Below are 14,459 nucleotides of genomic sequence, written 5' to 3'. Positions count from 1 at the left end.
AAAAAGTCTCTGCACAGACTCATAGTAGTTAGTGCAGAACTGCTCATGGTAGATTGTCAGACAGCAGGCAATTAGCATATTGTGAAAACAATATTATACACTCAGTTGAATAGAAGTAATGTTTGTGATTTAAAATTATATAGCTTGCTAGGGCAAATGTTTCAGGTTTTGTCAATGAAACATTTGTTCCTCTGACAAAATAATAAAGCATTCTGTTGAAAAGGATATCTTATTGTGGCAACCTCAGAAATATCAAAATTAATTAATAAAATAGACATCAATGGATGTCTATTTATGATAGACATCTATTGCATTAATTTGCACAGTCGAAAGTCAAATCATCCGTCACCTGATTGATTAGCTCTGTGACAGCCCTGAAGCTCCATTAACTGAAAATATAAGCAAGTGTAATGCTGTCAAAGAGATTGAATTTTGGCAGCATGTCAACATATGCATGTAATGTCAAGAGATTATACTTATTCTTCAGTCATCAATTTGACTCATCTAAAAACACAATATGGCAAAGCAGAAAAAAATCAAAAGGAAATTCATTCAATCAAAATAATTCTTCAATTTTTTTTTTTTTTTTTTTTTTTTTTTTTTTCAGTAAATAGCACGTGCACAGCCTATTCATCAGCTTTCTCTGATTCTTTAGGAAATCATAAGCATTGCTGCAGGGTTAAAACTGGATAAAAAATTTTATAGAGATTGTTTGAATGAGGACTATTGCATATAGATGAATCAGTCTGTAGGCACTTGCTTCAGGAGTCTGGTATCAGAATACTAAACCACTCCCTATCTTCAAATCCTACATCTTGAATGACGTGGAATTAATTATTTTCACCTATAACTCAATTGCAACAGTGAAAACATTCTCCTATGTGGAAAAATGAACTTGAAAAGATTGCAGAAATTTTCAAAATATTGATACTGCTCCTCTATTTAAATTTAATTTTGATTTTGGATGCTGAGAGTTTTATGATTTGATTCTAAATTATTGAGATACATTAAATTATAATAAGGACCATTTCATAAGCTTTCATAAGCTGGAGCTTATGAAAAAGAACGTGTATTTAGAAACAAAAAGAAAATAGCAAAAATATGCCCCAACATAACATATTGTAATTTATTTTTCATGTTATTGTCTTTATTGTCTCTTCCAAAACAGATAATTGCTCTGATACTCACATAAAACAATATATAAATTAAAAGGAAAATTTTATGCTGTGCTCTGCTAGTGGAATATCTGATTTCAATCATTGAAAAGTGTCAGTTAAATGCATATAATATGCCACCAGATCAAGTTTTTTAACCCTGTGTGGGTAAGTTACTTCACTACACAATTCTGTACTTTGTTGTGAGTTTGTTTTCATTCAATTTGACATTCATTCATAGATAATGATCTTTCTATTCCCACCTGGTGAGAAAAGTGTATAGTAGTTCATTACTGGCAGACTGTTTAGTCAATCTGTAAAGGATTCCATTTTGAAGCTGATTGTTTCTTACTTTTCTTTCAAATATACCACAGGCATTTGTCAAATTTGTCTCTGGCATAAAAATAGAATGTTTCTTTAAAACTTTTTAAAAGCCAGTTTCAGTTTGGGGTTTGGTTTTTGGTTTTTTGTTTGTTTTTTTTTTTTTTTAACAGAGAAATTGCAGTAGTAGGGTAGACAGAACAATTGAGAAGGGACAGCACAGAGGGAGGAGGGGATAGGATGGATGTATGTGTGTGCCAGAAGTGCAGTTGTCATGGATCACAGAATAGCTGAGGCTGGAAGCAAGCTCTTGAGATCATCTAGTCCTACCCTCCTGCTAATGTCCTACACCTTTCACTATGTACACAAATACCATTTGGTAGCTTCTATATGCTCATAACTCATATACGAGTCTAATCAGCCCTTTCAGCGGGCTAATGACAGAGCTGTTACAGAAAGTACTTCAGCACAAAGTTTGAATCCATAACATTTTAATGGATTCTATTTGATGTTTGCAAAATACAGAGAACCAATCTGATTCTACGTCATTTGAACACTTCCCTTCAAATGAGTGCCAAATACAGCCTCTGCTTTGGAAAAACTGTTCTAAAAAGTGTACTAAATATCTGAGACTATCATGTAATTAAAAGGGATATTCTGAGACTGATGCATGGCTGATCTTGGCAGTTTTCTGGAAATCTTCTTAAGGTGAATTCAAATTTACATTTAAGAGCTCCATGAATAAATTTAAGCATCTGACTAAAATTCTCCTACTTAGGAGTCCAATACAGTATGCATCCTACCTAAGCTTTAGGCATCTAGAATTTGGCTGTCCAAAGCCAAGTTAGTTTACTTTTGGAGAGTCAACAGAAGATATATGGGCCTTTCCAAAGTATGACTTATCTGACCCATCTTACAATGACATAAATCACATTATGGGATATTTAAATTTGTCCACAGACTATAAAAAGAGACTAGGAAGACTAGATTAGATACTAGACTAGATTCTAGATGCTTATGATAGGCTAGGTGAAATCTGCTCTAGGTTTTAACTGTTCTGATTGTTTAACACTCTAAGAAGCTTCCTGCCCCAGGCAAGGTCATAAAATAACATAACACCTCTCTGGCAGACCGAACTTCAGCTCTCCCCAGTCAAAATGCTGAAGAGACTCTCCTGGACATCTGCCAGATGACAGACCATGAATAACAGGGTCCCTATATACTATGGTATATGACGTTTTCTTAGACAAACTGTTTTCTCTTGATATGTCTCCATAAAAAAATTAATAGCAGAAGAACAGTGTTCCCACAGATAAAAGAATACTATTTTGGCTGTTTTTTTCTTTGTGGGAGCAAAGTAATCTGGCAAAAATAATAATCAATTAACCAGTTGACAGCAACTTTAAAGTCTTGTTTATATGATTTTGTTTATTTTAGTGCTGAACCTTGAGGAGAGATCAAAGCCACGAACACCGGTAATCTCATGGGAAGCCTGTCTGAAGCAAACTAAACCTTTTCCAGTGCAAACTCCTTTTCAGTGCTCTCATTAAGTTACATAAATATACTTGGTAACAATGCAGTAAATTCTGTTGACCATGTAGAGAAAGGAAAGAAATTCAGCTATTACCTAATACATAATTAGCATATCAAGAGGAATAAAAACCAAAGCAAAATTACTTCTGTCACTTGTATCTGCAGATAAAATCCTTACAAAAAATGGATTTGCTAAGTAAAAAACTGTCATATTCATAAAATATTTTTCTCAGAAAATAAATGCTATTTAAAGTAAAAAACTTTTATGCATCAGAACACACTTTTTCTGAAAGGGTTTCCTTTACAGTCTTGTATATCTCATAAAGCCTTCTGTGATCTTAATAAAAATTTATATAACATTGGATTTTTGAGTTAATTCTAAAGTGATGCAACCAGCACACTAGTACTTGTCTTTTTAAAGACCAAGTCATGCTGTTGAGTTGTGAAGTACAAGAAAGAAAGGAAATGCCTGCCTCCCAGGAAAGAGCTGTGCCACTTCCCACATCTACATGCAAATAGGAGAAAACAAAAATGTACTTCGTACTTGGAGCAAAACCAGCTCTTGTTACACATTCAACATCCACAAAACTCTTAGCTGGGATTTCTTAAGAAATCTTTTATTTGGTCAAGAAAAAAGAGTTCTAAGAGAAAGAATCAGAGTTAAAAATGTCCATCCCTCCAAGTTCACTAGCAGTGCTTCTCATTCTCTGGATCCAGATCTTAGCACAGTCTAGAACATAGCAAGAGAGGACTGAAAAAGACCACTTAGGTCACTAAATGACGTCCCAGGCAATCCAAGAACCACTGCAACAGATACTTCGTCTTAAAAGAGTCATACAACTACTCTATGAACAATCCTATACCTCAGAGGGCACATTGTTCCTGATTGCCTGTAAAACTTGAGACACAGAAAAAGGACAAAAGCTGTAACTCTAGTGTACCATAAAAAGAAAGCAGGAGCGATCCTTTCCCAACACCCTTACAGTAGTAAGAATTGGAATTAAATTGACCAAAAGATCCTAAGATGTTCCAAGAGCTCCTAACACCAGAAGCAACAGCAGTGCATCTCAGCAAGAACGAAGCCCACCACCTCCTACCAACTCCTATAGCTAAGGAACAGAAGTCCTGTAATGGGAGGCTAAAACATTGCAAACACACAGAATCTCCTCTCCAACATTCTTTTGGTAGCAGCCCTGCTAATATGGATACAAAAGGACAGTTATCTCAAGCTTCAATTCTAACTTCAGAGTCATTCTTGCTTTGTTTTGTGATTCCCCATTCATAGACTTATCAACCTCCATCTTAAAAGACTTGAGATTCTTATAACAATGTACCATTGTTGTCTATCTTTTCCCAGGGAAACCTAGCCATGGGAAATACAACAGAGATCTAATGCATTTTTCTGTTAAAATAACATGAAGTTGTGTGTTAACCCTTAAATTATTCTGCTAAATATGTCTAAAATAATATACATCAGTGCTGCTTCCTGTAGACCAGGCTGTACCTTCCAGCAATGGAAGTAGGACTGATCTGTAATTATTGAGGACAGCTGCTCCAGATAGTCAATTCATACATAAAAGGCTGATATAATTAACCTTGCAAATCCTAGATTAAATGCAAAACATATACGTATAATTCTTTTCAAAGCATACTACGTCTGGTACTCACCTATGCCACTGTGAACCATGAGATGCTGATAATGTTAGAGAGGGAAGATTTCCAGAAATTGATAAGGGATTTAAGAAGTATTCTTTCCTCTCCCATTTTTCAATTTATTTGGGAATTATATTGCTCTGGATACTTGATCATCAGTACTTAATTTTATCAACAGTGAGAAATATATATAACATTTGAATATCACACATAAAATACTGATAGTATCTTTACAAAGTAAATAACTACAATTTTTTTTTTTAATAATGACAAATGCACATAACAATAGCAGTGGAACTTTTATGTACTAAAATGACTTCCGTGTATTGTTAATGCTGCTGCTGCTCTCTCTGAAAATAGGAGGGATTAAACAATTGAAAATGAAAACCACCAGTATTATTGACTTGGAAGTGAAAAGATTACATTGATCAGACTGAGAATTAACAGGTAAGCAAGGATGGAATTGTATATCAGAAACATAGAAGGGTCTGTTCCAGGGAAAACACTTGAAAAAGGACCCTGATAAAAAAGGATCCTGATATCCATACAGGTATTTGTTACAAGGCTGCTAACTCTGACCAGTGTTAAGAACAATGTAAACTGGACCTGCAGCATAGAAAGACTGTTGATGTCTCATACTAGAAGTACGACATTAATGCAGTTAATTTCAAATACATCTTCACTTTAGAAAATATTCTGAAGAACTTTAAAATCTACCTATAAAACTATTTTACAAGTTATTCTAAAAGTATTTAACTGATTACCTTGAGTGAAAGTATTTCCCATCGAAGTTTCATTTAAGTTTTTTCCAAATGTTATAAATTTTCCCTTATCAAGACACTCCTCCAGCCCTTTGGGAGCTAATACCAACACAAGATACCAGTACTGGAAGCAAAAAAACCCATGATACTCCTCATGCAAATGAAATTGTCACTGTAAGAATTTAATTTCTGAAAAGGCTACAAAACCAGTGCTCATCTGTGCTACACTGCATATTTTGAGAATGCATATATATATATATATATATATATATATACATCCAGCATGTGAACAGTAGCTAACTTAGATGCCTCTAGTGATCTCAGTGTGACAGTACAAGGTCCATGCAGACTAACTATCCTCCTGAGCCATTACTGGGTATAGGTCTGGTGGATAAGAGGAACTAAAGGCCACAAAAGGCTTCAAATCTACAGTTGCTTTAATAACCTTTTACAGGCCACTGGCAAGTTGCAATGGCCAATGAAGCATGTGCTTCAGCTTACTCCATCTCAGCTCCCAACCCTCTTCTATCCTAACCCCCACAATACTCTTCAAGGTAAACCTTTAATCCCACATCAGGGGAACGATCTATCACCCATGTGTGCTGCCTGTTAAATGCTTGGACAGCACAAAGGGCATGTAGAAAATTCTAATTTTCCTCATGTTATGATAAATAAATTCCAGCTACTGCAAGGGGTACTGTTTCCCATTTTAAAGGACATAAACCTTATTGAAACCTTATTATGTTTCCTTGCCTTTTAGTTGCTGGCAAGTCTAATGCTTTTTTGTGATTCCAAAAATGGAGAATATACCAACTGAGGAATCCATTTCCTTATTTTTCCATCTAAATACAAACCTTGTCTTCACAGCTGTAACCAAGGAAGGAAGCAGTCTTTGCCAGGAATGATGATACTATTGTTTCTGAAGGAGGTGCGTATGGACAAATCAGAATTATTTAAGAGGCATAGGAATCACAAAGGCAATTTCAGTCCTACTATTCCATTTTTTCTCTCTATTTCTGGCTGTGCTTTATAATGTTCTCCAAAAAATTAGGAAAACAAGGTTGCTGATGTCTAGTGAAGAAGAAGAACTTAGAAGTACCATGGTCAAAAGGATTAAAATCTTTGAAGATGAAGCCATATCTTCTTGATATCAGAAATAGTTTCATACATTATTCCCACTGTTCTTTTGTCTTTGCCCATACTGTTGACCATTTTGGTAGGCCTCATGACAGAAATGATTCTTCCAGATTGATAGCTGGAGTGATGCAGTACAGAGCATTGTGTCAACTCTGGGAGAAAAACTGTATCCTATTATCACTACCAGAGGAAAGAGGATAAGAAAACCATAAGCAGAGGCAAGAACAGATGAACAAACAATGATGACAAAGTCATACAAATCATGGAATGAAAAAAACAATGGTCTTTAATGTTGTGAAGGTACTTAAGGAAGAGAGGACTAAATATAATTAAAGCAAGGGGCAAGAAAGGTTGTATTAGTGGCTATGCTTTTTTTTGAACTGCTTGAGATGCCTGCTGGACATTGGGAATGCAACAAATATGTCAGGGAAAGCCATTACAGTGTTGGATAGACAGGGTAGGGCTATATAAAAGCTGAAAACGGACCACCTGCATGAAATGAAATATGGATGGATAGAAGTTTACTTGGGATGACAAAAGCTCCTTAGATGTTGCCAGAAAGTGATTAGTACTTGTCTCATCCCTTACCTGATTTTCTTTACTCAGCCACTCCTCAGTGTGCTAAATCAGCACTTCAACACCAAAGCTTCTGAATAACCACTAAGAACTGCTGCTTTCCCACATAGTAACTTCATGTTGTAAGATGTGGCAAACATCCAGATTTGGAAAAAAAAAAAAAAAAAGACTTTTACTAAACTTTTTGAAAAGCTGATGAAATCTCTCTACTGTATCCTATGAAGAACAGAGTAAATGAGCTTGATGAAAATATGACTCTAAGGAGATGGAGAAAACGGTATGAATTGCACTATAACAAATGCATATGCATGCATGTACACACATGCACACACACACACACACACACACCACTCCCTTCACTTAGGGCGGTTCTCCAGCTAATGAAGACTTTAACTTCTCTGCATGCAAGACACAAATCCATTTATGGAAAGATTAAAAGTCAGGATGGTGAGTCTGTGTGAGGTCAGCAGGAACTTAATAGAAAAGGCTGATTTTGAAGCACAGTTGTCCCACCTTCTCAACCCCTGTGAATAGTTTACCATTGCCAGGGAAATTTCTTCAGCGTATAACCTGAAAAAACACTTTCAACCTAGCAATTTCAAACCAACACTGAAAGTCAGCTCCGTGCTGCGTATCTCATGCGCTGACACCAAGCATAAGTGTCAGACTTGAGATAATTCTGTTGATAAAAGAACTAGGAAAATATTTGGATTCCTCTCCTCCAGTATTATTTCTGCAGAGTTTATATAGAAATTAATAAAATTATTTTTTCCAATAGATTTCAAACATGATTTTGAGTATAAGCATGTTTCAAATTTGCTATGTAAAAAGCTCTTTATGGTCATCTTTCTAAACAGAATGACTCAAAATAAATGTGGATTTTACAATCACTTTTCGTGTGTGTGTGTGTGTGTGTGTGTGTGTGTGTGTGTGTGTAGTGACTGTGGCAAACACCATTTCCTTCAACAGTCATAAACCCCTATGTTTTCTGATGCATGAACTGGACAAAAAGATCTAGCCAGGTACACTTTTTTTTGAACAATATCAGCAGGAGGCAAACCCCATATATCTTAAACTAGTTCTGCCTTCAATTTTCATTGTCTGATAGAAGCATGACAAGCTTGACCAGTTACCCTCAAGAATTAATAAACAAGAAGGAAAGCAAGATGCTAGCTCTGCTCAAGCAAGCTTTTAAGGTCCTTCCCTAAGAAATCAACTAGACCTGCCCAAATACTAATCTTTTGAGCTTTAGAATTTGAAGAAACATATGAAAAGATGGGATTTGAACTCCTACATTTAGGAATTTTTTAGTTCTTTGATACTGTAAATTCAAATTCAGAAAAACACATGAATTTAGACTTTTCTTTTGCAAGTGCCTGATGAACTACTCTTAATCACAGTGGATACAAAAGTCTCAGAGAAGACTCCATAAGCACCATTGAAAGTTTTCTGAATTACTGAAAATAAGATGTTGCTGAATCACCTGCACAATCTCAAGACAAACTCTCTCTCAAAAAAAAAGACCCAGGGATTTGTTCCTCCACACTCAAGATGGGAAATTGCATATGATTTCTGACACCCTTACAGCCAGCTATATGAGACCACTGGAGACACTGTGATACACTTTTAAAGTACAACAAGACACTAATGTATTTTGATAGATAATACATATCATATAGATATCATATATCATATATATGATCATATTACATAGCTTGACATTTCCTTATCATTCAACCTACTTTCTGTTCTCTCCTTTCTCTGAGTCTGAAGGAAGACAAATTAGCTATAACCTCACCTGGATTATTTTAGAGTGGTGTTTTTTGCCACATAAAAGCACTTAGATTAATAAAGCAAGGTGATCTATACATCATATCAATGAGGAGCTGTGACTGACACTTTGAAGGATGCACAGTCTTTGGATCTACTGTTGATTGTAAAGTTTACAATGTAACTTGTACCCCCTAATTTTTTGCAATGAAGAAACAACATTGAAACAAAACAAAACAAAACAAAAAGCGCAACACTGATGTTACATAGTTAAGGCTGACTTCCATTTTGCACCTTGGGTAAGGATCTAATCTCTGCTTCCCTATGAAATCCTAGTTTCACCACCAGCTAAGTATATGGCAGAATGATGGTCTCAGTGGGATTTCTTGTCATTTCTGGATGCAATCTGAGATGCGAAGTAGTGATGTCCATAGCCATCAGTGGTTTGAAATCAGGCTATTGTGAGACCACCACTCCTGTCAATACCATACCTCTGTGGTTGGATCAGCCAAGAACAATTTTGTGTCCCTTTTAAATATTTGGATGCTAATTTTTGCAAAGCTTGTCCAGTGCATAATTATCTTTTGAAAAGCCTAAAAATTTCTCTTTACACCATATTGGCATCAATTTTGTTCTGCAGCACCTGAGCCAACTCTTTTCTGGAGTACCTCAGCTACCACACAGATTCTCTCATGATTGAATTTCAGGTCCACTGCCCCTTTCACTAACAAAGCATATGGTAGCTATAGGGTGATGTCCCTCTCCATGAGCAAAGCTTCCCCTGCTTGCTGGAGGGTTTCAAATCTGTTCGCTGACAGTAGAAATTGAAGGATCTGAGATCCCATTCTTGATGTTGAAGGAGCTCCTGCAGCAGTCACGGACTTTTCTGCCGGTTCTTTTGTGTCACCCAACTTGGGTCTTCTGCTTTCCTTCTTCTATCCCAACTACTTCTTGATTCCTTCTGTGAATAAAACATCTTCCTTCTTCTTGAATTCAAGAAAGTCATGATCCTTACATTCAGCTCCAACTCCCAGATGAAACAGATAAAATGCAAAAAAAAAAAAGTCTGCTAAACCCCTGTTGCCTAGACAGGGAGCAAGTTCATTTGTTCAGTGATTCATATATATAAATTAGTCCCAGACAGTAGCTATGATGGGATGGAGGTTTTACCTCTAGTAAAAGCTTCCACAGGACTCTAAACAATATGTTCATATGCGGTTTTGTTTGGGTTTTTTGTTCGTTTGTTTTTTTCCCCCAAGGTCAGTCTTGAGTGGTTTTATATAACCCAAAGCAGAGCCTTGACATGGGTTTCCCCACCACATTTTGTTCCTTAGGTTCCCAACTATAACTCCCACATGAAACGGTTATAAGAGTTTTCCCTCAGCAGCAACGGCAAACAATGCATGTCTGATCTCATTCTTCAAAATAACTAAACCATTTGTGCCACAACTATAAAAAAATTGCTTCAGGCAGGCATCCAGCAAGCTAAAATACAATCCAGTGGTGAGTTTTGCAAGGCTTATAAACAATGAAAAGCAACTGAGAATAGGGATTTATGATGAGATGTTTCAAACAATAGATGCTGAATGGTTTTAATGGTTAAAATGTAAACGAGGCTCAGAAGTGTGCTCCTTCTTCAAAGAGAATTTAGAGTCAATGCTTTAGGTAGTGAGCTGACAAAATGTTTGCATAAATTTGCACAGATTAGCCAAAATAAACATGTAAAATATGATATTATTCCCAGACCTTGCTTTTGCTTTTAATTAGCCTAACACTATTAAAATAATTAAATATGATCTTGGTGATTGGGAACAAACTAGAGGTTTTTCTGGGGTTTATGCCTTTCCAGTTTTAAAAGTTAAAAAAATTTTTAGAATCACTCACATTGTTGTCAAGAAGAAGTTAATGTGTATCAGCAGATGCATCCTCAAAGTATGTTTCATCCTTCTAGTTCACACAGAAGTCTAAACTTGGTTGGGACAGGAGATACATTCCACATCATATTGTTTGCTGGAGTGAAAAGAAGCTTTAGAATTTCATAACTGAATGAGAGCTTCAGATAATCTAGTTGGACTCCAATAGTATTTTAGGCCACTAAACTCCATCTACCAAAGTGTAATTTAACAATTTACTTAGTTGAGTTCCTCGGGCTGAACTGACCAAACACAGTCTGTTGGTAAAGAGACTTTAAAATGTATTTGAATAAGATGAAACCTATGAACCATAAAATTTTGTCACTTTAAATTATGCTTTTCCAGTATCAGGCAATGATGCTAGACTTCATAAATCATCTTAATAGCCTGTATTTACAGAGTGTGTTACAACCAACAAAGAAATTTTTTTTTGAGGTACACCATATCTGGCAGATTAATCACTCTTTTGTCCTACAAATTTACCTGCGAATTTGGAATAAACTTAACCTGGAATGCACCTTAAATTCTCAGAAGTTGTGTGCTATATTTCCCCAGCACATTACAAATTAAAATGAGAAGAGCACTTGTGTTTGCATTAGGAACACAGAATGTCAATAAGTACTGTCAACTGATGAAACTCTGAATTTAATTCTTTAAAGGGCAGGAGGAAGCAGCTTTAATTTGCTTTTCCACAAACACCTGGTTTAAAGATTTATTCAAATATGTAATATTCTTTTAAGACAAAATCAAGATCACTTTTACTCTGCTGGAACAGTTTTGATGGTTAATTACATCATTATCCAGATATAGCTTCACTGTAAGGCTCAGGTTTGCCAATTCCCTTTGCTTAACATACTTTTATTGCTGGGAAAGACTGGAGATCTGAAGGAGCTGCGAATCATAAAACAATTTCTAGAGGTTTATTGCACAGATCATAAATGGGAAGAAACACGGTTAGTAAACTAACAAACAATTTTGTTAGATAAATTACTTTTAATAAAACACATTGGCCTTTACTAAGAAACTTTACCAAATATTTGTCAGATAAAGAAAACGTATTTGATTTATAAGGTTATACTAGGCTTAAGCACCAGAGAAGAAGATTGACAACCGATACATCATTTTTTCTCATTACAATAGATTACTTTTAAAGTCTTTTATCCTAAATGACAAAAAATATATGCTACAGATATTACATAACAATATATAAGACAGTAAATACATTTCCAGTTGGCAAAGGAGTATTCTGTAACTGCGACAAAATAGGAAACTTACCAAGATGTTTGGTCTCTGCCCTGTTTTCAAGAAAGGGATACCACATCTTTAAACACAAGCCCTCAAGACTGCTCTTTTGACATATGTTAGCACCAATAGGAATAACAGTGCTCTCTTTGAGCACACTTCATCATTGTGTCACGCTTTAAGTAGGTCACGTGAAAGAATGGTTGCTGAGTATCTTGAACAGCAGATCAGAGAAGAGAAATACCATGACAGAATCTCTGAAAGGGGTATGAGACCACTCCAGTTCAGCAGAGCTCATTTAGTAAGGGGTCCCACAGCCAGAATGGAGATACCACCAGTCAGTTCTCCTACAAGTTTGCACAGAACTGACAGCTTCAAAGTGGGCAGTTTCTTCTCCGTAGTTCACACATGCTGTCATTTTTTGTTTCAACATAGTTAAAATGAGTCATCACCTATGCATGTGTCTATTTTGTCTTTGTGGAGTGTCTGCAGTTTGTAATGTTGCAAAGGTGAGCAAGCCTGAGCACCTATTTTCATAAGAATCACGTCATTGTGAGGTTTCTTCCTTTACTGAGATGTTCTTACTATACATCGGCAAATGTAGCTAATGATACATCCCCTTTGCTTATGAATAATGAGAAAATGAGTTTCTGAAATAAATCGAGGTAAAGGATGTCTTAGCACCTGAAATATGTACTTCTGGGAGCAATAATCATGAAGTTCTTAATTTGCAGCTAACATTTCTTTTTCCTCGTGTATGAAAGCAAATTGAAAAAGCAGTAAATAATTTACACACCTTTCATAAAAGTAATAACCTCCTATCATAGGAAATCTGAGGAATCAAATCTAGCAGCTGTATAAGAACATTCCTAGCCATAAGCATGTGAATAATTCCAGAAATAGTTTAGATGCATTAATATATCTTGCTGAAGGGGATACGAATTAGTAATTTCTAAAATTTTGTTGATAAAAATCAACAAAAACAGGCTTTCTGACACTTCAAAGCTAATAACAACTATGTTTAAAACATTTACTGAAAACACAGACAAACGGAATTGTAGACAAGTATCTCTATATATTGTGTGCTACATGTTGTGGAGGAGCACTGCACCTCCTAAAGACTGTGTACCTTGGCTCTGCCAGACAACTATTTCTACATTACTGATAGGTGGGGAGGTGTAATTGTTGCTGCCCTGGATAAGACAGCATAGTCCTGCAGAACTTTTAATCACCGCAGAAAAATAAACTTGTTACAACATGAACTCAATTTAGAAGACACAGCTTACCTCATAAGATAAACTGGGCACAAAAATATTTTTTGTGTTACTGTGTGAAAAGCAGCTGTAGATGAAACTAGATTATAAGGTAATTCTGTAATGTGGAGTAGTTTTGAAGCAGTGTTAACCTTGCACCCCTGTCCTAAGTGAAAACACACCATTGAAATCTTTAAACTGAAAAGGGTCTTGAAAACAGAGGATGCTTGATTTCAGATGGTCCCTGTTAAAATTCATAATCTCTTCCCTTTTTTAACAAAAAAAGAAAGTACTTTTAAGGGAAGGACATTGCTATTCTGAGTCATTCTGGCCTACTAAAATTTACTAATTTAAGAGAAAGGCTCCCTCTTTTTTTTTTTTTTTTTTTAATTATTATTAACTTCAAGGCTATCTGAAAAATTTCCAGTACAAATCATGATTTCTGTCAGGAAACAGACTTAACTTAGCCAAGCTGCGAGTTTGTACTTTGTCCCAGTTTGAAAGTTCATACCTGGATGTGAGAGATAAAGTTGTAAACGCATAAGACTCTTGAGAATCTCTGTTTAGAACGGCTTACCTGACGTTTTTTGTCTAGATACAGTCCTTAAGTTTTGATTTGACTAGCATTAGAGCCCCCTGTAACAAATAACTAAAACTTGCAAAAAACTAAGCCCTAAAGAAAAATATGGTGCTGACGCTTTTTTAAAATTGGGATGAAAAGGTGGGGAGAGACACCGTGACTGGGGGTGACACCACAGGCTGTGCGCTGCGGTGCACCCTGATGGCCTCTGGCCCAGAGAACACTGTCTGCTCCCCCTGCTCCGGAAGACTCCCGGGCTGTTAACAGGGTTCATTGGGCACTTCGAGAAAATACTGACAGTTCCCTGACATCTGCGAACACCTTACGGAAGCGGTTGGGGGTTTTTTTCCAAACCTTCCGAGCAAGGAATAAAAAAATCCAACCAAACAAAAAGAAATGCGGGATGTTTCCCTCTCGGTGTCCTGCTTTAAGCCTTTACTTCACACCCGGCCTCCCAGGCGCACCTTACAAAACTCGGCTCTAAGTAGAACTGCCCCGCTCGGGCGCGCGCCTGCCGAGGCCCCTGTCGCGAGGCCCCTGTCGCGAGGCCCCTCGCCGCCGCCGCC

The sequence above is a fragment of the Athene cunicularia genome (assembly GCF_003259725.1).
Source record: "Athene cunicularia isolate RWA chromosome 2 unlocalized genomic scaffold, athCun1 chr2_part1, whole genome shotgun sequence".
Classification (NCBI taxonomy): Eukaryota; Metazoa; Chordata; class Aves; order Strigiformes; family Strigidae; genus Athene; species Athene cunicularia.
The sequence above is the reverse complement of the archived record's forward strand: the minus strand, read 5'-3'. Positions refer to the sequence as shown.